A 27206-nucleotide genomic window follows, 5' to 3' on the forward strand; every position below is an offset into this window, starting at 1 on the left:
CCTTCTATCTTCTACTCTCGTGTATTGCTCGCTTTAGCAAAAGCCTAATTTCTCCATAATGAAAATGTTGCTACTTCTTACAATATTCAAACTCAACTCATTTCCTTACACTATCGTCATTGTCACCAGCGCTGTACAATCGTTATTCTTCATCTGCTAAGAGAGTGCTGCTACCGCTGTAAGTAGCGCTAATATCACTTAGATTCATCACATTGTCATCAGTATTAATATCACCTCAATCATAGTCTCAACCACCACCAACTTAAGTACAATAGGAACACTTATCAGACTAATAAACCTGCCACTTGTGTCACTTCAGCTGCTCTATCTTTATTATGCTACTCTTTCCTCTAGAATTAAGACTAAGCTGAACTACTAAACACGCCGCACATCCAATAATTTATCCAACCCGCCTGGTAGGCAGCAAGCTTATTTCCATAATCAATAAATTCATGTCAGTAAGAGTGTGCAGATACTCATGCGTAAATTGTTAGTGATTTCAGTTTGTCTGCAGGAGTGTATGCGTGATAATGAATCTGTACATGGTGTCTAAATAACTTATTGGATTAATAATAAATTAATTGAGATATTTATAGTTGTTCTTCTATCAATTATATTTGCATTTCACATCGAAAATGAATTATAATGATCAATCACTATTAGTATAAATTATTTCTTCTTTTTTTTTTTTCACCCACTTCATCGTGTTTATTTTGTCGTATTGTAATTTCTCACTAAAAGCATAACATTAACAGGAAGTGAAGAAACGTTCGTTTGTAAATTTGTAAACATAAATATTAAAATGTGAGACAATGGATAAAAATCTAAACAATTCATACGGGAATGCGGAAGCCCAGGAATATATTAGGAGAAAGAAGAATGAGTGTGTGTGTGTGTGTGTGTGTCTGTGTGTGTGTGTGAGAGAGAGAGAGAGAGAGAGAGAAAGAGAGTGTGTGCCTGTCTGTCTGTGTCTGTATCTCTGTGTGTGCGTGTGTGTGTTTGTGTGTGTACAAGCGTTTGCGTGTGCGTAAGCGTTTTTGTGTGTGCGTGTATGTGTGTACCACTAAATAATTCGCTATTAAAATATATGTAGGGTTTAATAAAGTAAAAACAAACATTTATACCATAAAAACAAACTTTGAATGGAATTTAGAAGCGTAATTGTTTAAAATTAAAAATAGCACTGCAGCCTTCAGCTGAAATAAACTCGATTTATAACAAGCACTCCAAGTGCACAAAATATATGACTAATATTTCTGTTAAAAAAAACATTGTGAACGATACTGGATCAGCATCAAGCATCTCCCATGTATGTGCCTTCCTTAAGCCCAATCACAGCGCGTCTATGTGGTTGATCAAGTTACTAGAAGCACCAGCCATATACCTTCCCTCAAGCCAGACCCTACTGATTCTTTTTTCTTTTCTTTATATTGTATATCTCAATTTTAAAAATGGCATGCGCACAACTGAAATATTTTTTTTATCTTTAGTCCGTTTCACCAGGACTGATGTGGGACTAACAACAACGAAAACAGCAACAACAACAACAGCAACAACAGCATCAGCGACCAACATTTATTTAGTTTAGGATTCGGGTGAACCTGACAGATGAATGAAACTAGAAGGGTGTGAGACAACGCTAAAATAATGTACGAATAGTAGAAAGTGAATTGATTACAAGAGGCTCAGAAATAACTCTTGTGTTTAAAAGACATAGCACAAAAAATACAGCAACAACAATAATCAACTTCAGTATCAAGAACCTGGTCAGTACACACAGGGATTTGACACAGATCTGCAATGCCATGATCAAGAATCATGCGAAATGCCAAAGTTATACACATGGGGAACGACAGCCATTTGCTCTAAGATGTAAAAGTGATGCAGAACACGAAGAATTACAGACCCACCACCTTCCTATTAATAACGTACAAGATTATCGCTGTCATAATTACAACGAACATCTACACGTTGCTCGACTTTCTACCAGCACAACATAAAGGATGTAAGAAAGGAAACTATGGATGCAAAGGCCTGATAGTCATCAATAAAAATATATTACGAGAGATGAGAACAAAGAAAAATAATCTGCCAACTGCATTGATAGAATACAAGAATGCATTTGACAACATTCCACATTTTTGGATAGCAAAGGGCCAAGATCACCTAAGTCGGCCCAACATCTGACAAATTCTTCACGCGAGCATTGGGTCCTGGGAGATGACGCTGATTCTCTACCGTGTTGATGGTTATCTAAAATTGTGACTAATCAATATAAGAAGCAATATCTTCCACGGAGTCTCACCATCATCACTGTCTCACCATCATCACTGCTCTTCTGCTTTACACTAGTACGACTCAACAACTAACTGAACAACGGTATGAATAACTACAACTTGCAAGATGGTAAGTGAACTATCTTGTTCTATATTAATAACCTCAAGACGTTTGCCAAGGACGATAAATCAACTGGACAATCTATTGCCTATCGTGAAGATCTTTAGCGATGGTATCAGAATAAGTCGGCAAAAGATACATTTAAGAGAGGAAAACTGACCAAGTATGTAAACCTAGATCTTGATTCTGACACATTGACCACGAGCTAAATCAATATAGCACATACAAGACTTGGAAGAGAATGAAGGATATTGGGTAAAACCATGAAAGGGAAGATGTGGAGAAAAAAATACGGAAGTGTATAAATGGTACCAAAATGTGAACTGAAAGCCGCTAGCACCTCTTTGGTTTTTGCTTTAAAAATAGTATTTATACTTTAGTAATAGCCGTATGGACAAACAGTTTCAAATTTCAAAAGACTCGACATCAAGATAGACATGATGCACCGCACAAAAACGGATGATTCACTCATCGGAATCATAAAACATCGATACATATTCCAACAAGACAGTGGGGAATTTCAACACAAAGTGATTTTCCTGAAACCCCGCCAATAGAAAGCAAAGCCCTACCGAGTAGAAGTGTGTATGGGTGGACCAAAGCGTTTAGAGAAGGCCATACAATTGTAAAATACAAATAAAGAGCAGGACGCCCATCGACTTCCACCACTGAAGAGAAGATTTTGGAGACGCAAAAGGGTCCATACTGGAACATTACATCGACTGGAGTTCAGTATTACCACAGTAGGTTGCAGTGAAATGTGGCCAGCAAACTGAAATCAGTAATTTACACCAAGTGCCGAGACCTCTTGTCAAATGAAGTGTTATATTGTACGATGATGCATGCACACATATGGCGCCCATAGCGCTGCAATAATTGAAAAATCGGATTTCGCATTGCTGCAAATCTGGCATACACTCCATATCTTGCCCCTTCCGACTTTCACCTCTATGGACCGCTCAAACATCCTTCACGAGATCGTCGATTTGCTACGGACGAAGAGTACAGGATTCGGCGCAGAAAACACAGACAGACAGTCACACAGGCAGACAGACAGACAGACAGACAGACAGACAGACAGACACACAGAGAGAGAGAGAGAGAGAGAGAGAGAGAGAGAGAGAGAGAGAGAGAGAGAGAGATGCGTATATACTGTTAGCGGTTAAAGGGTTAAGATTACCTATTTCTCGTCGAAGGTAAATATTTCAAAAGTGTATATATTTCTTTAAAAAATGAAGCAGAAATCAATATAAAAGTTTTATTTTCCTTTTAAGCCTGAAGGTTGTTACGGGAGAAGAACCTACGATTTATATATTATCAGTTTCTCTTGGAATTTGATATATTTAGAAAGACTGTCTTTACAATATAGCTGCTATATGTTAGATGTACACATATACGTAACTAGAGTTAAAGCGTATGTAATCGCATGATTTGGTTTTTAATACATCGATTTCTAGTACAAGGCTAATATCTAGGAGCAAGTACAGTCAAGTACATATGTTACTGGTATATCTACTTGGCGATCTGAGAAAGCTAAAAGAGAAAGATGGCTCCGGAAGGTATATACAATTAAAACCTAGTGATAGTGTTCTACTGTTTCTGCAACACATCTCCCTTTGTTACTTAATACAGTAATAAAAATACATGCGAACAATAAAATGCCGTGATGCGAATGTATGTACTCTAATGTTGTATAAATAAGTGTGTGTGCACGCGTGCGTGTGGATGTGCATATTTTTGATGTCATGGAGCGGTGAAATTAGAAGCAGATAGAGTTATGCATAATGTCCAATGGTATCATGTTACAGTGACTATCATGTTTACAGAAGGTATGTGCTCGAGTCTTCGTATTTTCATCCAAGGGTGTTTTAACACAATAATTATACGCTATTATGCACAGCTTTATCTGATTCGAGTTTCGCAGTTACAAAAAAAAGCATTAGAAACACACACATATTATAATTATATATATATAAAGAAATGACTATCAAAGATGTACAGGTGTCAATTCGCTACGGCCGTTTCAAACGACTCCTTTAATTGATTAATGAAAACATTTCATCATTGCAAAGAAACCGTTTTTGTCAGATGATTGCATAGACTTCACACACACGACAAACCAACTGTTTTAACATATTTATATCACCAACTGAGTTCAAATATTTACATTGACTCTGCTGTTATATCTTTGACAGAATCTTTGTCCTTTATGTGTGAAGTCTATGCAGTCATCTGACGAAAACGGTTTCTTTGCAATGATATATTTTCATTAATCAATGAAAGGAATCGCTCGAAACAGCCGTAATGAACTGACACCTGTACATCTTTGTTACTAATTTATATTTTATTCACCTACTCTGGAATCTGCACTTCGGAAATTTTATAGAATGTATTTTTGTATTTTTATATAAAGTACATGTCCGAACAACTAAGAACGGATCTCTTCACTAAGCTGGGTCGTGTTATCTGCATACATTGCATGAATATCGAGTGCAAACACTTCTGTACAGTGTTTGATATTTACCTGATATTGTTTGAGTGTGCAAATTAGATCGACTTAAAAAGTGCCTCAATTTAAGTACCTAATTCAGCCGAATTTTAATTATATTTTGTGAGGCGGGGGTGCAAAAAAAGACTAGGCAATCAAAACGTGGTGTCAGATTAGAAGATTTAATTTATAATTTAAACATAATATAGAATTAGTAAATACGTCATGTCTCCTACAGCCGTTTTCAGAATAGCTATGCATATGTTAATGACAGAAGATTTCCACGTAAGCTAACTATTGCGTCCTGGAAGAGATGGCAATAAATAGAGAATATCCTCAATCAAGGATATTAATCCTTACCAGTTCGTTGAAGAAATACGTAGTGTCCAAAGTAGGACTTGACAATTTAAACATAGTTCAGAGTAGTTTTAGACCAGTCCTTCGTTCCTTTGACTTTTACTTGATTCCCGAGCTAAAGGAGAAGATGAAGGAGCTTGTGACATGAGTCCTTGACAGCTCTACTTTGTAAGACTTCCATGGGATCTTGACGAATTGACTGGAGCACTAAAAGTCCACTGACGTCAGAGGATCCTACTTTGAAAGAGATTAGAGTTTTTTTTTTTTTTACTTCTTTCAAATACATAAATAACTCTCATGAAAATATTTCAAAACTTGTAGAATGCGCATTTTGTGTATTAGTGAAAAGTGTGGAAGTACAAATATCTTTGCAATCGCCTTCTGGTGTACTGAGACCAAAGAAATTGCTGTTGAAATTAAATATTTATAAATCAGTAAACAAGATACACGTATAATAGATGAGCCGTTGGGGAATATGGACTGAAGGCTTGCCCTAAAGTGAAGTACGTCACAGTCATCCAAGTAACAGATGTTGCAGTTGAAACAGGATTTATGCTAGGTATAATCATAATACTTTAATAGTTAAAAATGTACGTTGTCATACAAAGTTGGATAAGTATATAGTTTTCAGTAGTAATATATTTTGTTGAAATATTCGGTAAGTCTCAAGGTCAATATTTACAGTGTATTTAAGCCGGCGAACTGACAGAGCCGTTAGCGAGCTGGGCAAAATGCCTACTGGCATTTCGACCGTCTCTGCGTTCTAGGTTCAAATGCCACCGATGTTGACTTCATCTTTCATTCTTTCATCCTTTCGGGTTCGATAAAATAAGTAACAGCTGAACACTGGAATCGATGTAATCGACTTATGCCCTCCCCCAGTATTGCTACACATGTGCCAAAATTTGAAATCAATATTTACAGTGCATGGACGTCGGACTGAATGCTTTTCGATCTTTATTACAGCTTATTACTTCTTGAATTCATATCCTACTGAGGGCAAGTTCGCCTTCCATTATTCCGGGGTAAATAAAATAAAGTATCTCGCTGCTAAGTTTATGTTGGAGCACTGAATACATGCTAACAATATATGTTGAACGCTCGTATTTTATTCAGGTTGAAATAAACGGGAAACTGTTTTCGAGTCTAAAACGATTTTTGATGACTTAGTAAATGAGACTATTCTATGGAGAGAATACTAAATGGCGGGACTACTTCAAGGAGAAATCTCCTCAACACAGAGAGACTACAACAGAAAGAGGGAGAGAGAGACTAGTAGAAAGAGACTGCTAGAGAAAACGACACTACTTGAGAGAGAGACAAAAAGAAAGAGGGAGAGTAACTACTACAGTGTGAGAGAAAATAATACATGGAGAGACAACTACAGGGACAGTCAACTCTATGGCGAGGGGCTACAACTGTATGGAGAGAGATTATTATATAAAGATTACTAGGTGGAAAGACTACTGTATGGAGTAAGACGACTGCATGAAGAGGCTACCACATGGAGAGAGACTACTAAATAGAGAGACTATTACATGCAGAGACTATAAAATGTGTTTTTATGTTCTCTTCTTTAGTTTTATTTAAAGTAAACCTGTAACAAAGCTTATATCTGCACGCAGTGCAGAGCTGATATATGGATATCGGTTATAGATTCTTCAATGAGATAGCCTAATTGTGTATTGACTCTGCCAGCAATAAGTCGATGTTTATGCAACTGGATGTATAAAGCATAGCTTCGAACCCTTTATGTTTGAGATCAATTAGACGAAATGCCGATTTTTAAAAAGAATCTTGAATATAAATGAAATTTAAATAAAACAAAAATATTACTGTATTATGCATGATGAAATAAAACAAGTTACTGCTTAATTAATTTTAAGACACGTTGGTCTTAAAATTGTGATTAAAGCCTATGAGGTGATTCTAATTAGTTTCATGAATTCTCAATATTCTGATAACACCGAATCTGTGAAAGTGAAACTGAAAGAGGCTATAGCAACTCCGAATAACGGCTGACTAGATTTCTAAAATATATTGAAATATTAAAATACAAATCTTTAATTAATTCTTATTTAATAACACGCCATAGTTATAATGAATAAATATCAACTCTAACGCTCGTATGGTAAATATATTTATAATGCTTTATGATTGAATCTAATTATGTAGATATATGCTAATTGCAATCTATCGGTCAACTTATACAACACATCAATACATCGTTATTTAAATGGTTACCTACATTTAGAATATATTTTCTTCTCAATATAACTAAAATCCCAATTATTTTCTCAGTTCTCAAGTTCACACAATTAAAAAACAGCTGTTTCTTGGCCTGGGTACTGATGTTGTTTGTTAAAACCCGTGGTAGCTGTCCTCAATCAGATCCATAAAGCAAATGCAGTCCATTGGTGACCATTTCACTGTTTATCATTCAACCACGGTAGTGTTTGACTATATTCTTAAGTCCACCATTTCGTAAATCACAGCAGCTTCCAAGCTTCACCACTAATTCAGTTCTCAACTAAATTGCAAACTGTCAATAGTTTTAAAGAGGACACCTCCTCAGCTACACTTTGGCATAAATAGATTGAAATTTGGTTCAGTAGAAAACAAAATTACATCAAAATATCTGTGGTAAGGCAGAATATTCATCTTCAATTAACACAAATATCTTAGTTGTAAATTAAAAGTATATTTTCTTAGGCTTAAATGATAGGAAAATGCATGAAGAAATCAGAATCGCTAGTCGCATTGAAGAAAAATTAGTAGAAAGAGAGTTATGAGGTAAAATTCCATGTCAGTAATGAAGGAAGTAAGGGAGAAACGCTTCAGCAATAAGAATAAAGAATATACTTCTAAAATGAATGTTTGCTTTCTAAGGCAGTAACTTAGCAAAAACGTTAACGCGCCGGGCGGAATGCTTAACGATATTTCGTCCGTTGTTACGTTTTCGAGTTCAAATTTCGCCGAGGTCGACCAAGACATACAGATTATTTAATTTTTTTTTTCTAAGTAAACACTTTTAAACTTCCGATACGGGTGGAATGTGTCACATAGAACAGGGTTTATCTTAACGTTTTTGACAAAATTTTGTATTTCAGAAGTTATTCCGTCAGACGTTACAGAGTGACAGTAGACAAATTCGTGTTTGATAAGTGTCAATACATGAAACTCTCAGCTTTTTACTTACTCTCTAACTGTTGATGATATATATACATATTACATATATGTGTAAAAAAAATCTCATCGCGCAATCTAACCAATGAAAGAACCTCTACTTGGTCGCTCAACACGCTAAAAATAGGGGCCAAAATATCTCCCTACCTAAATAACACACCCATTGTATATAATGTCCTAGATTATCCCTAAAAAGACAGTTTGCTGAAGGCTGGAATGTCTTTGATGATACGTTTGCAGTATCGGGGTTTATTTGAGGCTAAATAACAACACCATTATGGTCAATTTCTATATTAACACCTGCACGATTTTCACTAAGAAAAAACTTTTACTTTTTGCGTGTAAGTGATCGCCTAATATTGCAAAATTAGGTTACTTAAGGTGAGTCTGGCAACTGATGTTTTTGGGGTCTTGTTGTTTGTTACTTTTGGTAAGCCATGGTGCAACCAACAACATGGTAAAATCCCTGCTATTAATTTGGTATGGATGGGTAATATCAAATAAATCAATCACAACATACGTTTGAATTAAACACGAAAAGAATTGAAATATTATCACTTAAATGGAAAAATTTAAATATTATCTTTCAGTAGTTTATAAGGTAAAATCTTATATTATTGACACAATGTTAATTATCTTATAACAGCAATTCCTGGGAAAATCATGGCTTAGATGGAAAATTGCGAGCATGAAAAGTCATATTCTTAAGGTTATATATAAACCTGGAAAAGCACAGGACAAGTTATTACACCTGTAAAAGTATAGGACAAGCTATTACTTCTAGTACAGTAAAGAATAATAAACTTACTACTTAAAATATTGCAGCTAAAATTAAAATTTGAATATTAAAATTATTATATTATAGTTTACAAATAACACTATACTTATTTAGGTAGAATTTGGTTACTTTACTATCTTAAATACAGAAAGAAGTGATTAATTAGACAAACTTACAAATTAGCTGAAAGGTTGTGTACAATAAATTTAAATGATGATAACTGTAAAGAGTGATAAATTAGAAGAATTGGCATTCTTTGCTGCAATATTTTAAGTAAAAAGTTTCTTATTCTTTACTTTACTAGAAGTAATAGCTTATCCTAGACTATTACAGGTGCAATAACTTGTCCTGTACTTTGCCATATTTATAATCTTAAGAATATGACTTCATGCTCGCATTTTTTCATGTAATACAGTTATTAGGTGCATAAGATGACGTTGATCAATATTTGCTTCTATTCTTGAAAAAATGTGAAAGCGATTAAGTTGTTATTTCTTACACTCTGCAGGACGTGATAAAGACATCTTCATAAGCTGCTAAATTGGGGTTATAGATACACATACATAAATACATACATATTCACAAACACACCTATATGTGTGTGTGTGTACGTGTGTATGCATATATATATATATATATATATATATATATATATATATATATATATACATACATACATACCTGAATACATACACACATACATGCGCGCGCGCGTGAACACACGCATGCGTACATAGACATGTGTATATGTATGTGTTCGATCCATTTAGACTACTGTATGCTACTTATTCATACGAATGAATCACTTGACCTTTTCTTACTCAAATATTGATTATGAAGTCTATCTGTCAAGCTGTCACGCCTTGTTAGGGACCAAAGACCCAAGGATCATTAGTTGTGCGTCCATGGTTCCTGTTGCATGTGTCTTTGAGTCACTACCTTCAGAGAGAGGAGAATTGTTGTTATTTAACTTGCACCCATAATTGTAACTTCGTCGAATGGCAAATATTGTTTCCTCATTCAGAATCGGGTTATCGTATGCTCCTAACACCTTACCCCCTTAACAATTAAAATCGATGGTTCCATACACCTCTCGGCACATTTTATACCGGTCAGTTACCATACTAGAAGTGTCACTCTTAGTGTCACTATAGTATTCGTGAGTGCTCAAGTCAAAAGGGTAAAAAAAAAAGTAATAAGTTCATACCAACAAAGGTCACAAAACTAGGTGGGATCTTACCAGATTACGTCATTTTACAGCGTAGATCCACAGATACTGCGGTAGATAGTACGCTAAAGGAACACCGTTATTCTTGTTTCTATGTCACTAATTTTTATTCTGTCGTGTTATACAATGAAATAATGCAAATATACTGTCCCATTAAAATGTGCAACAATAGCTTTAGGAGTAGGATGTGGACCAACATATAAGTGGAGTTAATGTGTCTGCAGAATTGATTAGTTAATGAAGAGTTGTAGAACTTTTGGTCTTACTTTCGATGTACATTTAAACCATGTTCGCTAAAACATTGTCGAATATTATCGATCATAAATTAGTTGAAATGCTTTAAATTTCCGAATTCTTAAAATGGTTTTGTAAATAAGTGGTTATATCTATGGGTTTGATGCAAATGTTTTCAAATTTTACATATTATTATTTACATTCTTTGATTCCTCAATGTCAATGTTTGCCGAGTGCACAAGCAAACATACATATAGACACATATATATATGTACATAAATACAATCTATCACTTTACTTACACATATATTTCACAGGCGTACGTATGTGAAGCCCAATTAATATTTCATATGTTTCCGTCTAGGAACTATAATAATAAGAACCCTGGAGTACTACAGTTGGACGAAGGCGAGCAGGCAGAAAATTCGAAGTCTCTGTCATTACTTGTTAAAAGATGAACAAAATGTTTTCGGAATTATTCATTCTATTCATACTTCTACAAAGCTGAATCGATCTCTACATCTCTGCTCTAATCAATTACTTCCCTTCAACAAGCCAACGATATACTTGCAGCCTTCTATTATTTAATGTCTTTAAAGAACATTATTAGTGGAAAATATTTTGGTGATATTCATCCTATATAATTTTCACGAGTAAGATCAAGATTTCTGAGAAAGAAAATTATAAAGGAAATTTTATCCATATATTTCAAAATAATCCCCGTATTTCCGCAAAATGGATAATTTCATATTCCACTGAAGGGCATTCGTTCATTAAACCAGACGAGAAATTTGAAAAATATCATAATAAGAATTGCTTTATTACGGGGTAACTCTGTGATCATTAATGGACATTTAATTAGGAGAAAATAACTTTCCTACGACTGTTTGTTTTCCATGAGGCAAATACCCACAAACCTTTTCCTTAGATGATCCAAAAATAGTTGCTACGCCATTTTCCAATTTAAATGTCTGTATCGCGGGTCAACTTAACTATAAGAGGAATGATGGGAAGGAAATCATGATTCTTCTTTGAATACACTTATATAAAAAATAAAATGCCAAAACGCTGATACTTTTATAATCGATATGACAAAATCAAGATTACTTATATGAATGTTGCTATTAGACATATGTATGTTATTCACACGCATTCCAAATATAACCTTACATACGCAGATGTATAAGTGAATACGCGATGAGCATTTCTTGATATGAGTAGCGCATGAGTAGCGTTTCTTGATGTGTGTGTGTGTGTGTATGTGTGTGTGTGAGTGTGTGTGTGTGTGTGTGTGTGTGTGTGTGTGTGTGTGTGGGTGGGTGTGTGTGTGTGTGTGTGTGTGTGTGTGTGTGTGTGTGTGTGTGTGTGTGAAACAAACATTGTATTGATTTTGATATCGACGATGGCTTTGTATATTTACCAAGAGATTCTCTACGGAATTTGATAAGTATGAAGGTAGGACAAAAAATTCATTGAAACAGTTTCAGTGTTGTTGAACAGCCCCCGGATAAGATCACTAAATAAGAAATACAGTGTATAAATAACCTTCATAGATCAAAACAATGATAGAGAACAAAAAGGAATTCCGCTACAAAACATTTCAGAAAAGATATCGAAAAGAAGCTAGTCCAATAGGTAGATCTGATAGAAATTGCCAAGTCAAATTTTACAAAACGTATTTATCGTCTTACAATCGGAGATTTTGCTTTATTGTGGAGATCTATTTGATAGATACCATATGTTATAGATCTGCTTAAATTTATATAAATGATAGTTGAACAACATTTCTCGTTTGTGAACGATAAACCTTGTCACAAGATTAGTCTTTAAACTAAATGGAATTTTGGAGTGATAAAATTGTTGAGGAGAAGTTCCACACAGCTACTTCAATAAATATAAAGGCAATGAGAAATGGTTGTTATTATAGTGGGATTTTCAACAGGTAGGTGAAGCAGAAGATCTCAGTAAAAGCTATTAAATTACTCCAGCTAATTTAATTAATATACTATCATAAATTTTTACCTTCCTATTGAAAAAGCGAAATATCTAATCCGATTCCTCTTTCATATATCAATGACTAACAGTATTTTGTCTCGCCAACCTACTTCCTGTGTTGAACTTTTGCTGGAGTCATTGTTAATGTTGATTCTTGATAATATAAAGCACCTTCAAGTAATATAATGTCGACTGTAAAGCCTACGTCTCAAAATATATATGCCTTGAGCCAATTCTAAAGAAATCAATACGAAGTCAGTAAAAACGTAGTTAATACGTTAACGTAAAATGATTGCTCTGGGCATATTAAATCATATCTTCACAATTTCAGTTCTTGTTATGACAGGAGTTCATTTCACAGACATTGCCATTAGCCTTTGAGGAACACAAAAAGGCAAACTGTTTTGATTCTTCTTTTCTCTATAAGCTAACATGTTTCATTAATATGAAACAATCGATTAGAATCAAGGCGAGCGATTAGCTATCAAGAATGACTGAGTTCCGCATGAAATATCTTACATTATTGACTTTTCCTGTCATGTTTTGCGTTCTATAAGGTAAATGCCAAGCATATCTCAAGTCTATTCAAAAGATCACTTATAGAACAAAAATGTAACATTCTGTATCTGAAGCAGATACAGATTTAAAATCTTAGAACAAGGGACAGATAGATATTCGGTTGACTCCAATTTGAATTACGTCATGAAATCCCAAAGGCATCAAAGCATCTCAGTTCACATATCAAAAATATATTAGGCCACACACAAAACTAATATTTTCATCCGCACTGCGGAAGTGTTATGAATTAATATGATGCTTTCTTGTGTTCTTTTTTTTTTCACTATATTAGGTATGATAGCAATAACGTAACCACTACTATTCATGCAGCTGCAGTCGCTGAGAAATTACCCTCAGTCTTCTTGCTAATTGTAGGCCCTTGTGTACATTACTTACTACAGATCGACACAGTAATTATTAATCTACTAAGTTTAGATAAACTTATGCTTTGTTGAATATTATGTTCTCACCCCTTTGTACCGAAGTCAGATTAGAACATTATTCACTAAGTTAATACTTTTCCTTCTCAATATAAGCATTTTTTTTCTTAATTGCATTAGGTATGGTAGCAATAACTACATAAATAATGTAATATCTCGTTATAAAAAAGAAACCTGATATAGTAAATCTTTGCAGAATAGCAGGGCCATTTTACCAACATTGTAGCCACCACACCCGGCAAGTGGATGGAGCAAATAAAGTACTTCACTGTTTCTTCTACACACACAACTATAACATATATACATTAGCATTTGCGTTCTATAAAGTAAATGCCAAGCATGTCTCAAGTCTATTCAAAAGATCACTTATAGGACAAAAATATAACATTCTGTATCTGAAGCAGATACAGATTTAAAATCTTAGAACAAGAGACAGATAGATATTCGGTTGACTCCAATTTGAATTACGTCATGAAATCCCAAAGGCATCAAAGCATCTCAGAGAATTGATTAAAGTGTTTATGCCTTAAGTTGGTATTAGACAGCAGTAGCACATTCTTTCAAAAAAAATTCAAAGACAGCATTCAATATAACTAAAATTATAACACAACTTAACGCACATTGTTCTTCCCTTCTCTTATGTCACTCCCTTTGAAAATGAATTTGAAATTCAGTATCCATTTACTATTTTTTGTTTTGTTTTTGGAAGGTTGAGAAAATTTAGAATGAAGTATATTGTTGAGTTACAAAATAAATCTTTTACCGTGAATATGAACCTATTTATTATGTCTTGTACACTGAAATATTATTTACTCGATTATTAAAACTTTCGATGTAAATGGTTTTCGTTATTTGTAGTCAAGCCAAAGTGTCGAAATATTCACCAATATTTGATTGCATTTAAATAGTAATTCAAAGACATCAAGAAACTGACTAGGTAAAATATGTTTCTCTTACGAAGTTGCTTGCAATATATTCTGTAAAAAAGTTTTGTTCATCGTAATTTTACTAAGTACGTTATGAAATATCATTTATCGCCTCATCTGAAGTAATACTCGTCTATTTTTCATAAGAATAGAATATATATATATATATATATATATATATATATGAAGTTTTGTCGTCAAATATCATTAGCAGCAATAATAAACGAGGTACGTAAGAACAGAAAACCTGTTGCTCGAAAAATTTTCTGTTCAAACGTCAGTAGTATGAATCAAATATTTACTATCGAATGTCCGCAACGGTTGTAAAATAGAAAGGAAAGAAACAAGACGTAAAACTGTCATCAAGAACTTCACACATTCGTAAAATTACTTAAATAATCTGTTCAGTTGATCTGTTTTGTATCAAAATATAATTCAGTCTTAGGAAAAGTCAAGCTAATAAAATATTCCAAACTGATTTTCCTGTGTCTTTACTGCTACTGAAGTGGTGATTTTAATACTAAGCAGTGTTTGTATCATGTAAATATTGAGTGTTTTATATATCAGATTGAATGTAATAAAAACGAGGAATATTTCTTTGTATATTTAAGCCACTAAATGTTTAATATATCACAATATGGGAAAGTAATTCAGTTAATACGGAGATCTGCTATAGCTTCAGCAAGAATTTGCAATGGTTTAAAAGTAAGAAAAAAACACCTTTTTACTTAGTTTCCTATACAATGACATGAATATATTACATCTATTATTTAAGCGGTGAGTAAGTAGAATAGTCAACACGCTGAACAAAATGCATAGCAGTATTTCTTCCGACTTTACGTTCTGAGTTCAAATGCCTCCAGACTAGACCTTGCATTTTGTCCTTTTTCTGTCGATAAAATAAGTACTACTTGAGCATTGTTGACGATGTAATTGACTTACCCCCATCCCGATATTGCTGGCCTTGAGTCAAAGTTTGAAACCATTATTATTAAACAGTTCTATATTTAAGAGATGAGGAATTATTTACATTATTTACATTTGACGGGTATTTGATCTCATTTTCTTTGTTGTTAACACAACGTTTCGGCTGATATACCCTACAGCCTTCATCAAGTGTCTTGGGAAAATTTCGAACCCGGGTTTTCATTCCTAAGGTATTTATCGATGTTGTTGTTATTATTATTATTATTATTATTATTATTATTATTATTATTATTATTATTATTATTACTAGTATAATTATTCAGGTCACTGCTTGGTGTCGAACTTGGAATCTTGGGGCTAGTAGCCTGCGTTCTTAACCACTACGCCATATGTCCGTGATCATATGGCGTAATAACATCGAAAAATACCTTAAGAATGAGAACCCTGGTTCGAAATTTTCCCAACACACCTGATGAAGGCTGGAGAGTATATCAGCCGAAACGTTGTGTTAGCAACAAACAAGATGAGGACAAATATCCGTCAAATGTAAATAATGTAAATAATGTACATTATTAGTATAGTTATTTTTATATAAATTCAGTAGCAGTCAAGTACTGGGGTCGATTTAACTATGCCCCGCCCTACAAATTCAAGGCCTTGCCTTATGCCTATAGTAGAAAGAATTATTATTATTATTATTATTATTATTATTATTATTAATAATAATAATAATAATAATAATAATAATAATAATAATAATAATAATAATAATAATAATAATAATAATAATCTTCGCATACCGTGAATTTCGAAGTTTTCAATCAAAACGAGTTCTAGACTAATCTGTATGGACCAACTTGTTTTTAGAAATGGTGTAGACTATTTCCGGTTTAGTTCCGGATATAGAATTCTTATAAAATATCTTGCTTTTGCCTTTAGTCGCTGATCAATTTCGTGTTTTATTTCGTAAAAAGTTAATATTTTCATTTTTTTTTTTTTTTTTTTTGGTGGGGAGCACAAAAGTGTGGAACATTTCTAAGAGATAATTCCTTAATTTGTTGCTTGTACAAACTCATAAGGTTAATTTTGATCTTGTTTCGCCAATATAATTCTCATTGAATTGTGGGGCGTGTGATGCAGTTGATGAGAGTTTTTGCTTTGCTATTTATGTTTATATTCACTTTCAATGCCATCTCATTCTTGAATTTTGTTCGTGTGTCTGGCTCAATTAATTTACATACCTTATGACGACGGTTACCTGCATTATTTCTTCTGTTGGTGTGAATATCGCCTGTGCTAGGTGTCCTTTCATATTTAGTGCTTGGCTCTGGCATTTGATGATTTGTGATTCTTTGATTATTTGTCAGATATCCGAGAATTGATGAAGAATTGAGAGGTATCGTTTTGCTGAATGTAAGATGTTGTGGTTCCCAGGATTGAGAGTGACTATGAATGTGATATTCATATTTGTATTTTAGTTTTCATTCTCAGTGGGAGCTGTTCTTCGTAAAGTGGAGATTAGAATATGTTTGGCTTTGGTTATGGTATGAGTAATTAGGTTTAGGAATATTCCTGTTTTCAGCGGCCTATTTAGTTACGCCAGTCCTTTCTTTCGCCTACTTGTGTGTGTGTGTGTGTGTGTGTGTGTGTGTGTGTGTGTGTGTGTGTGTGTGTGTGTGTGTGTGTGTGTGTGTGTGCGCGTGTGTGTGTGTGTGCGTGTTTGTGTGTGTGTGTGTGTGTGTGTGTGTGTGTGTGTGGTGCCTATTGATCTTATACATCTCGCCATACAGAATGATATCCGTTTTGTTCGGGAAGAGTGGCAAGTTCTAAAATTTAAATATTAGTGTGTATTTCTACCCTTACAGTAGAGATCGGATGTAACTGATTCATCCGGATGTAACTGATTCATCCGGATGTAACTGATTCATCCGGATGTAACTGCCCAGAAAAGGAATTTCCCTTTCATGACTTTCCATAGGGAACTGGATCGGTTCATGAATGCTATCTATCAATTTCAACATTCTTGCAAAGTGATTTTTACTTTTGTTCCAAAATATGAAGCAGGTAAACAAATTTGTTCCAGACAAGGTATAGATTATTTCTTCCAGGAATCACATATACTAGTGTCGCAAAGGTCTGCTCGACTTTCGTCCAATGTGTGTGTGTGTGTGTGTGTGTGTGTGTGTGTGTGTGTGTGTGTGTGTGTGTGTGTGTGGGTGTGTACTAATTTGTGTCTTTCAGTAATGAGGGTTCAGTTGGTTAGGAATTGTTGTGAAGCCCCTGAAGAATTCTCCATCTCTACTTATTAAATCTGTCATCAAATGCTTTTCACCTGTGACTATCTCATCAGATGTAAAGGACTACATTATCCTATGAGCACGTCAGTTTTATAGAAAGTAAGGTATGTGCTGAGGATTGTTTGGGTGGTATTCTTAGAAAGCCAAGCAACAATGCCCAGGCTCCTGTCATTGATTCTGATCGTAACTTCATTGTGTATTTTGAAACGTTATTAATTTTAGAATACGTGATACGATGAAACAGAATGGATAAATAAAAATAAAATATATTTCAGCTCACACATAGTTTGTAAATTTGAGCGAAAGTATTTGACAGTTTAAGAAATGAGATGACACGACGGTAATTAATGCTCTAGTAGATTTAATTATGATTCGTCATAAATTGCTTTATCGTCATATTTAAGCGGTACTGAATTATTTACTTTGTTGAAGGTAGAACCATATACTGTGCTTTCTCCTCTATTTACAATTTAAACATTACAGCTATATTAATAGTCATTGTCTATTTAATGATTTTTTATTCGTCCTAAAATAATGCATACTTACATTATTAATGCTCCTTGCATTACGCACTTTAGACGTACGCTAATGTCTATTCTGTAGATGGTTATATCAAGACTCATTCATTCTCTAATCAACATCCTTTTCTAAATGAACCAATGTATATTATTTTACTTTAATGTATTGTTTCAATACTTCGGTAAGTACTGTAAAGTGAGTGCTTCGTTGATGAGGTAATAATAACATACAAACATATCTAGTTCAATTCCACTATCTTTAGAAATAAATTAAATATGTCATTGACTAATTTTTTAATCATTGCTCTATAATTATTAATTGTTAGCTTTTTAACGTTATTTGTATCAAGTTAACACTTGATTTCGTGAGCTGTTTCTCATGCGGACAGCTTCTTCCGTTTGGGTATTATCTAAAGAGAAATATATGCTGCTTTATGTACAGGGACAGGCAATGGTGACCTTGTAGTAGCAGGAGACGAATCAGATATTCATATTGCACCGTGCCGTTTTGTATTTTACATAAACAGTTTGCATAGGAAATATATTTAGGAATATGATTTCGCTACACGTTAAGATAAAGAAGAAATATACAAGTGCAGTGTATATTTGTATATATATATATATATATATATATATATATATATATATATATATATATATATATATATATATATATAGATAGATAGATAGATAGATAGATAGATAGATAGATAGATAGATAGATAGATAGATAGATAGATAGATACATACATACATACATACATACATACATACATACATACATACACACATACATACATACATACATACATACATACATACATACATACATACATACATACACACTGAAATTGCATGTATAGTTTACCACATCTCTGAAGTATAAGACTGTGAGTGATGTCAGTAGTGCAGGTTTAATTACAAATTCATTCTGTATAAGGGATGTGCATGAATATCTACTTCTATAAATTTACTACTGTCTTATCTTAACTGGCACTAAACGCCGGAAGGGTTTACAGTTGGTGAAATATATTTTTGAAATATCGATTTTCAAAAATGTATTAACACCTTCCAGCACCAAATGTTTTGATGTAAACACTGAACGTGTGTACTAGATGTACTTAAATGCATATTCATTGTTTTATGCTATAAAACTGCGATTATTTGACAATTTCTAAAGATTATATAAATTACGCTAAATATAACTGAATCTCTACAGAAACCTAAATTTGTTAGTTTTGTAATCTTGATAACAATAAATGCAATTTATAACAACAATGACAATTCTAAAGATAGGTTTATTAAGTCTGATATCATTGAGGTGGAAGATGAAATAAATTATCATCGATTTGACATTAGGCAAAGAAATATAAATAATATTGATAAATACGACAAAAATAACAGATAATAACAACGGGATAAATTAAACAATGACGACGACGTTGGCAATGACCATCATCATGGTGGTGATTACGTCGACGACAATGATGATGATGATGATGATGATGATGATAAGCGCTGGGTAAACGAAGACGTTCGCTACCAGAGGCATTGATTAAATTGATTAGAAAAATTTGTTAACACTGCGTGAATCCGCTGACAAAGTATAGGAAAAGGCTAAGGAGAGAAGATGTCTGGCTCTTCTGTAAGTTTCCAAATCGAATTTCCTTTCTCTAAGCATGTAATTTTAAACGTTTCTGTATCTCTGTATGCGACATATTTTAAATTGTTGCATTTACAGATTTTCTTTCACTAATAAACTTTGATCTGTTTTATAGCGGAAAGATTTAGATTTTTAATCGAGAATTAGAGACATTCCTACGCATTCATCAATTTATTATAGTAGTGGAGAAGCTTCAACAGAAAATTCACGGAAACAATATTATCATTATATTATGGTGGGTTTATAATGCTTATAAGTAGAGCTATGTTTTAATTATGCATAAACTCAATTTAAGTTTAAATAAGGGAAATGAGAAGTGTGATGTTCATGTATTTTCTTAAATTTATGGTGTAAATGGGGTACAAAGACTTCAAACAGAAATTGAAACTCCATTGCAGCCTCAGTTTACAAGAGCGCCAAACCTCTGTATGCTTTCTCCTTTAAAATATTTGGTTCGTTTTTGGTTAACACCATGAACCGTTTATTTTCGGGAAGAAAAGCAATTCTAAGGCAGTTAACTTTTTCTCACAGAGTTCAATTGCATAAGCAAGCGGAATAGCGTTCAAAGGGTCTTTAAATTGCGTCGCATTATTCTCTCTTGATCGGGGTCACTTCTACGCGCTATGTCAATATGTTAGAAATATTCTACCATATTTTAGAAAAAGAATGTGAGGACAGATTAAATAAAGTCGTTCTGTAAGTGCAGTATACGTTTATATAAAAAAATAGGATGGTTGTTCATAGATAAAACCCGTTTCATAACGTCTGCTTAGCTAAGGCCGTTTTAGAGTTGAATGGAGATAAGGACATTACAACGATGACTATGACATCAACATCATAACCACCTTTTCCCCATCTCTAAATAAGAATCTAGTTTACCAAATCACTTATGTGAAATATAAAACATTAATAAATATTGATTTCTCTATTCATAAAAATTCAAAGAATTTTTAATAAGTTTATATTTGAATTGGTTTATCAAAGTACTGGTATTTATTTATCATTTTCATAGAGATGAAAGTTTGATTTAATTCAAACCGAATTTGAACTTGGAACAAGGAATACTACATAACATTCATTCTGGGGTCCTGCAGTTTCTGTATCACAGGTGTGAGCACTGTTCAATATTGAATCAATAAGTTAGAGTAAACAATGCTGTAACAATCGATATTTCTGTTGAGCTGAGACTAACTCACACTCAATCACCACTCTAACTCCAATACTCCTTGGAAACTATAGCTTGCAATAAAGGAAGTAAAGTTTTCAGTTGAGGACCAAAACATGATTCGTCTCTAGTTTTTTAGTCAAGCTGGAGTGCTCATATGTTTCCAACGAGAAATTCCTAATTGTATTATTCAATAGTAGTTGCCACAGTGTTAAAAAAATAGTTGCAGTTACTTAATTGTTCAATGATGATATTGCGTAGAATAACGGTTACCAACTTAAGAAATTTATCAGAATATGAACGTTATAAGTACCATTGTGTATATGTTGTCTAAATAGACACACTATGAAATAGGATTAGAAAGATATGAAAAATCACCTAACTGCTTTAAAAAATTTTCATCTCTATGTCATCAACCTACTTCTTGTATGGCCATGTTTATGACAGTTAATCTTCAACCAACACCATGTAGCTCTAAATATTGGTTGAGGTAACCCATCGCCCTAAATAGTGAGAGCACAGTGTATCTAATGAATATTCTTGTTTAGATTACAGTGCTGATGTCAGGTCTTCCCAATTCTGTGAAGCAATGACTCGTTATGCACAATGTGTTTAAAAATAAGGATGTCTAAAATTGCTTAAGATTGCCATCGATTTTGCAAAGATAAACAAACTTTTAAGATGCATCCAACATACGTATAATGATAAAAAAGGTATAAAGGGACAACAAAGATACATAGCCATATATGTGTAGTAGACACAGAGATAAGCAATATAGCAAGGAATAGAGTTATGTCATGGATATGCTTAAATGTTGAAATAGTGGCAACATTTACCGTGTTTACGTAGTTATAAATTGTCATCAATAAATGACGACAGCCAGTTGCAGTGTGCATTACAAGCAAGGGAATGCATTGTGCAAACATTCACAAATCTTTTTTAGTACTTAACATGTTGAAGTAATGTAAATGTAGACATGTATATTCACATAATATAAGAACTGTAAATACATTTAATACATGTGACAAAATGTTGATGTATAAAAACAGTGATGGTGAACGAAATGTTTGTAAATTGCGGCTGTGTGCGTAAATTTCTAACTTGTCAGTGAAATTATTATTCACATTTGATGATGTGAAGTATGTATACATAGACATATTAAATATATATTATTTCTAACTCCCATAGGCATATCAAATAGAATTTAATGGGACAATGAATAACATTCCCTAAATAAGATATTAAACAAATCATTTTTTGGAAAACAATCTGAATATAATTATATATATTGCGAAATAAAATATAAAACGCATATATTATTAGTATTCTACTCTCAATGATTGCTTACATTGAAAGAAAACATGTATTGATTCTTTTTGGCTGCTATATCTTTTAGTGAAAATAGAGGTAGGAAAGAGAAGAGCAAACTCGAAGATCTGAATTTAACCACATATTTAATCAAAAGTTTTCATATCCCCACTTCTATTTATTAAGTCAAAATTATGTATTCGCCGAGATGCCTGACGTCCTTGTTTTGGGAAGACCAAAGTTCTCAGTAAATGGAATACTAAATCTAGATTCTCTTTTCAGTTAGCATGTTTCATCACTTCTCACTTATCACTCTCTTACAATATAAATTTAAGAAGCTTTATTTGTTTTTTGTAAATATTTTTAGAGCAAGCACCCGTGTGCTGACGATACTTCTGTACTCCGTCCCTGAATACTGGAGTCAATGTCTTATCAGGCGTTGAAACAGTTCTGTAGGTATTTTTGTCCTTATACTGCTACACCAAGGCTGCCAAGAGGAGTCCAGTGATGTAAGCGACAAAACCTCTGCAAAACACCACGCGCACACTGTTGAATCAGATGTGACTGTAGGCTAGATGCAAAACGGCCTGTGTTCAAGCATGGAAGTTTTACCAGGTCACTGGCCAATACAATGATGGGCAAAGAACGGGCGAGTCGAGAAAAGCAACAGTACAGATCAATCGGCGAATTCATAGGTTCTCTGAATGTAACCAAATGCTAACAGCAGTCGGCATTTGAAAGCAATTATCTAATGCACTAACATTAGCTTTATACCATAAACTGTCAGAAACCGCCTAAAAGAATTTGGACTGCTCGGCCGGATCGCTCGAAAGAAGCCGATAATTTCTGATACGAACCGGTGGAAGCGGATCATTTTGCTAAAAGTCATATTGAATGGATGGCCGAAGACTGGTCAAAAGTTATTTGGAGCAACGAATCCGGCTTCTGCATCTTTGGATCAGAAGGAGACTTATGTTAGACGCCGTCCAACTGAAGAATTCCATCCTAAGTGTGTCAAGAAAACGGCGTAAGAGGAAGGTGGAGGTAATAATGTGGGCAGCGTTCATCAGCTTAGTTGTTGGTCCAATTGTTACGTTTGATGGCAGATTAAACAGTTTAGGTTATCTGCAATTAGTAAATAAAAATATGCTGCCATATTTAAATAACCAGATGCCACCGAGATCTATTCTCCAGCAGCAAAAATGCCCCGTTCAAAAGCCTAGGGAAGTTTTGCAATATTTTCATCGCAATAATATGGTGGTTATTGAGCCCGGATTTGAATCTGATAGAAAATTTATGGAGTTATGTTTTTAAAAAGGTTCATGCTAAAACCCAACAAATTTGTCCCAATTATATAATTTTATTGAAGAAACGTGGCAGAATATTCCAAGTGTTTTTTTGTTTTTGTTTTTTTTTTAATCATTCGCTGAACTCCATGTCCTGCTGTTCTAAGGCAGTAATTGAAAATAATGGGTATGGAACTAGATACTGATAATAAAGTTTTGTTCGGTGATGATTTCTGCCGTCAATTTTCAGTTTAAACAAAATAATGTTGGTCTTAAACGTTTTTTGCCGACAACTTTTAACCATTTGAATTAATTGCGCATTGAAATTATTCAAATTGTAGAAAGATATATAACCGCTATATCATTTGAAAGAGAAAACAAATTCTACATAAACTTTTAAAAGTAAAAAAAAAATTTATACAGTTTTCTTAAATATAAATTAATGAAGGAATAGAACTGTCATTAAACTTATTTTGGCCTGTGTATACATTACATACATATATAGCTATATTTTTGTCCTCAGCTTACATTTTTTTTCAAGTTCTTTCCTTGAGTAGTTGTGGCTATTTCTTGTCTATTTCTTTCTTCCCTCTCTCTCTCTCTCTCTCTCTTCACTTCTCTTTCTTTCTCTCTCTCTCTTCATTTCTCTCTCTCTCTCTCTCTCTCTCTCTTCACTTCTCTCTCTCTCTCTCTCTCTCTCTCTCTCTCTCTCTCTCTCTCTCTCTCTCCTCTCTCTCACCTTTCTGATTATGTTTCTCCTCATTCTTCCCCTATATTTTTCTTACTCCTATTCTGTCAATTCCCAGAATTTTTATAAGCCATTCAGCTTCTCTCTCTAGTCTCTCCGATCCACCGTACCACTTATTTTATTCTGAAAGATAAGCCGATTCTCTCCAAGGTGGCTGAAACGTATGGATATGAAATTCTGTGTATGAATACGTGAGAATAGTTTTGTATGTCTGAATACGTAAGGCTATGTATACTTCAATGTGCAAGTATGTCTTCATTTGTGAGTGTGCGTTTGGATATGAATATGTATATATAACTGCGTGTGCATCATGTAAAAGACGATAAACAACACTACCACTATCTAAAATTGCTTGTGTCGTTGTTCAATTATCGATAAAGCTTTAATAAAATATAGTAAAATAAAGCATAAAGCAATATAAATAAATAAATAAAAAGCATAATGAATCAAATAAAACGAAATTAAAAGTTAAAATCGAAACAAAATGATCTCCAACATCAAAGGAACAAGCAGGTCTCATTATGAAGCTGTTGTAACTGTTAATGTTCGTTATACAATTCGAATGTTTGTGATTGTCTGTTGTGTATAGTGTGAAAGAGAGGCAGGATGTTGGGTTTGGCGGTATGGTGTTGATAATTCAAACTATAATTCGAATACAAGAACAGTAAATCGTTTGTTAGAGTTACATGTTAGTTACGTTTCTTGTTTTGATGGTGGTGGTTCTTATTCTTGTTTGTAGATGATGTTCGATTATTCTGCAGCGCTAACACTTATTGTTTCATTGACTGTTAGTGTTGTTGTTGTTTTTACTGTTTCGACTGCTGCTACTGCTGCAGCTGTTACTTCTGCTACAAACGCGCTGTAACCATTCTTAGGATACTGGATCTGTAGTTGATCGACTAGAACCTATGATCAAAGGATGTTGTCTATCTAGTTACTACATTATACAATGTCCTTTTTGTTTTGAAACGTTAGGGTGTAATTTGACGGCGTATTAATTGCTATTACACCCATGTAGAATAATTTGCTATAGGACATTTTATTGGCTCGTTGGGACACATATTCCATTTTCATGAAATCCACAGCTATTTATTATTAACTTTCATTGGTTTCTGCATAGAGGTGTCACAAAGCTACGGTACAGTTCAGCTACCAAGCTATAATTATTTGTTTTTGTTCCTTTAACTTTCTGGTGTTGTACTGTTCTTGGTAGCAAGAACGAAGCCTCTCGCACAAAATTTATCACCCTCTGCATACATTACAAATGTTATTAGATTTTTGTTGAAAGTATTGTAACTATTTGATGTCTGTTGAGAGACTTTACCTGCCTATTAAAACTGAAACAATGATATTTGGGGAAGAGTTATTTTCACGCAGAAAAGTTGTTAAATACACTTCTTTATTTCTTCAGGTGTCAAAATTTTCATCGCACAAGCGCAACATTGTACAAATACAGATGTGCAGCGAAAAGTTTGGCACCTCAAGAAATAAATAAAAGAACTCAACTGTTTGTGGTTGCTACCGAACAGCGAAACGTCTTTCACCGTGTAGATATCATTGTAGATTTAATAATAGCTGTTATTATTTTGGTTCTCAGCACTCCTTCATATGAGACACTGATATTACAATTGTTTTTCTGTTTCTTTATCACCTCCATAACTGATGCAGCCTCTGTCTTTGTTTCTGATGAAGTTGTATTTCTAGTTTAATGCCAACGATGCTATTATTATTCTCATAATTCTACTTTATATAGTACGTGATATTATTGTTATGCTGTATAACCGTTGTTGTAGTTATTGGCGTTCATTGTTGTTGCAAATCCATCCAATGTATGACTTCTTGTAGAAGACTGTTTGTAACTAGAGATGATGATGATGATGATGATGATGATGATGATGATGATGATGATGATGATGATGATGACGACGTCGACGACCCCGATGACGTTGATAGTAGATAAATTGGTGCCTCGGGACAACGAATGGTTTGTGAAATGTGTTTATGGAAGTAGAACGAGTTAGCGAAAGTAGTGGTGAGAGGTTTTTACTTTTCTTGCTGCTCTTCAGATTAAAGGAATTCTTTCCATGACCAGCTCTTCTCATTTTTCAGACGTAGCATGTTTAAAACTATTTCATCTTATGCGTCCTTTTTCTGTCAAAGATAATTTGATGTGATCTGAGATGGATCGAGTTATTATTTCTGACGAAGCTACTAACTGTGCAAAGACAGCGTCATTGCTTTGTATAAATAAGAAACAGCTGATAGTGATTAGGATGGTTGTATTGAAGATCCTGATTGACATTTCTGCCGGGATTTCTAGCTATGGTGATGAAGCATTTATAGAGGTCAATAGATGTTTAGAGTAGTCATTGTGTGGTTTTCATTAAAATTAGTCAAACACTTCAACCAGTATAATAGTTACATTTTTTTTTTAAATTTCAGTAAAAGCCTTTGTCCAGATAAAGTATAAAGAGGACATTTTGCAATCTGCGAGTAGAAAATATGGTTGAATTATATAAGATCATACATTTTCGTTATGAAACTCCTTGGATTTTCTTTAGTAATTTCTGTTAATATCTAACATAAAATTCATAAACATCTAAAAACCGATACATATTAGACGGGAGAAAATATATAAAAAAAAGATATTAAAACCACGCAAAGAAATAGTTGTTAGATCAAAAATAATCCAATGCTTGCTTCTTTC

At 33.8% G+C, this 27206-nt stretch overlaps 1 protein-coding gene and 1 long non-coding RNA gene across 3 annotated transcripts in view; both read right to left on the reverse strand.

Annotated features, from left to right (window-relative positions):
- LOC106878689 (uncharacterized) overlaps nt 1–595 on the reverse strand; it is a 4395-nt gene extending 3800 nt beyond the window's left edge. Inside the window, exon 1 of the long non-coding RNA XR_001410533.3 lies at nt 1–595. This exon is cut by the window's left edge and continues 202 nt beyond it. This is a non-coding gene — a long non-coding RNA (uncharacterized LOC106878689).
- LOC106880606 (glutamate receptor ionotropic, NMDA 3A) overlaps nt 1–27206 on the reverse strand; it is an 851602-nt gene that overhangs the window by 608180 nt on the left and 216216 nt on the right. The window lies entirely within an intron of this gene.

Source organism: Octopus bimaculoides, chromosome 13 (assembly GCF_046866305.1).
Source record: "Octopus bimaculoides isolate indiv1 chromosome 13, ASM4686630v1, whole genome shotgun sequence".
NCBI classification, from domain to species: domain Eukaryota; kingdom Metazoa; phylum Mollusca; class Cephalopoda; order Octopoda; family Octopodidae; genus Octopus; species Octopus bimaculoides.